This window comes from Chrysochloris asiatica, unplaced genomic scaffold (assembly GCF_000296735.1).
Source record: "Chrysochloris asiatica unplaced genomic scaffold, ChrAsi1.0 scaffold00047, whole genome shotgun sequence".
Classification (NCBI taxonomy): domain Eukaryota; kingdom Metazoa; phylum Chordata; class Mammalia; order Afrosoricida; family Chrysochloridae; genus Chrysochloris; species Chrysochloris asiatica.
Window position 1 is genome coordinate 4,677,636 of NW_006408565.1, and position 2,120 is coordinate 4,679,755.

General features: G+C 44.1%; 1 pseudogene; it reads right to left on the reverse strand.

Annotated features, from left to right (window-relative positions):
- Positions 1 to 983: 983 nt before the first annotated feature.
- LOC102817251 lies at positions 984 to 1,503 on the reverse strand (annotated as a pseudogene).
- Between the last annotated feature and the right edge of the window lie 617 nt (positions 1,504 to 2,120).

Below are 2,120 nucleotides of genomic sequence, written 5' to 3' on the forward strand. Positions count from 1 at the left end.
TAGGTATGGCTGGCATCTGTCTCTCTCCCAATCCCATAGAACCTTCCTAGAGAATAAAAGCCTATTTTCAAATTTACAATCCCTGACAGGGATAGTGTGGCTAAGCAAGGTAAGCACAGATTTACTGGTGTTTATTTACTAATCTGTTCATTATAGATTAGTAAGTAAGCATAAATAAGCCTGTGTTCACCTTGCTGATTGGGTTGTTGTTGTTGTTGAGTGCTGTCGAGTCGATTCCAACCCATAGAGACCCTGTATAGGGTTTCCAAGGAGCATCTGGTGAGCTTGAACTGCTGGCCTTGCAGTTCAAATGGCTTTGCAGTCTGGCACATTAACCCACAGCGCCACACCAGGACTCCATAATCCACCCTTATTCCTGGATCTATAAATTTTTACCACAAACAAGATGGACAACATTATTCTACATGAAAGTTAAGGTTATTGGATAGAAAACTCAGGCACATGCTCTGTGTCAGAATGACTTTACTTGGTTGAACACTAATGATTAGGTCACTGTACACCAATCAAAGAACACTAAAGATTGGGTAGTGACCAATCAAAAACACTCAAAACTAATGGCAGCCCAATCACCAATGGCTTTCCAAGGATCTGATGTGTTGGTCTCCATATTGTGGTCAGATGCTGTTATCCATGACATTGGGCTTTCTAAACTCAGGCCTTTTGGTTGGGACTTAACCAATAATATACATTTCATTTTATTATATCTTGGATCCTTTTCTAGAAAATATCAGTATCTTAATGTAATGAGAGAAATTCTGTGCCATTGGATTTCTTTTTTTCTTTTTTTGCTGTAAAAGGAAGCTTTATTGTTTTCCTTTGGTCCACCGCTTGTGAGAAGAGGGGCTCCAGGGCATTGGCTATGCTGCCTCTGTGTCTGGAGAGCAAGGTTCAGGCAGAAGTTATGTGGAGAGCAGGGGAATGCTGTAGGCCCTTCACAGGGTGCGGGGCTCCACAGGCTCTTCCTAGTCATGCTTGAGAGTGAGCCTCTCAAAGAGGTATTCGCCCAGCCCTGCTTGGGGACCGGCCATCCGACGTAGGTTGGTCAAGTGATGGCCCATCTTCTTGATAATTTTCACCTCCTTGTGAAGGAAATGAGTCTCCAGAAAGTCACAGAGGTGGGGGTCTGTGTGGGTAGCACCCATGGTGTGCAGATCCAGAAGAGACTGGTTCAGGTTCTTCTCCAGGGCCAGGGCGGCTTCCATGGTGTCCAGGGTTCTCCCCCACTCATCTTGTGAGGGCTTCTGCATGTCCTGGAAGAGTGCGCGACCACCACGCTGGTTTTGTAGTTTCAAGAGATGCTCAGAACCCTCACACTTCTCCTTTGCCAACTCACAGAAGTAGTGTCCCATACCTTCCAAAGCCACATCATCACGCTCGAAATAGAAGCCCAAAGAGAGGTAGGTGTAAGATGCCCGCAGATGGAGATTAACCAGACAGTTGACGCGCTTCAGCGGAATAATTATGACGGATCTGAGAGCTCATGGTTGGTTGAAGATTTGGAGCTTACCACACACACATACACACATAAACGGTGTTTAGCTGGTCCCAGTAACAGGGAATGCTCAAGAAGATGGTCCCGGAGAAGAGATTGTGCCTAAAGAAGTTGCTAGAAGTGGTCCAAGGCTGGAGGTGGGGGAAGTCCCCGGATCTGTTCCGTCAAAACACAGTTGAAGCAAGACACAGATCCACGGGACCGCAGCGCGAACTTTGGGTTTCATTTTTATTTTCATAAAATGGACCTATGGAGTAATTTCTTGCATTAAAATCTATTGTGCTCAATTTGCCCATCTTTCTGCAAGGTTGTCTTTTTCCTTATTCATTTGCAGGAGTTCTTTATATATTCTGTATGTTCATTCTCAGATATGTCTTTAAAAATATCTTTAGTCAATTGAGATCTAGAGTCTGTGTCTTTTCTGTGAGATCATATACTTGACTGCATGCTAAGAGGCAGATGACCTCTTAAATGTCCAATGGGCATGGCAACCTTTATATGGTAAAAATAGACTCCTTGTTTATTGATTCTCTGTCTTTCCATTTAACCTCCTCTCTTGAAAGAGAGAAGACCCAACGGAATGTGGAAATGATCGGACAATCTCTTT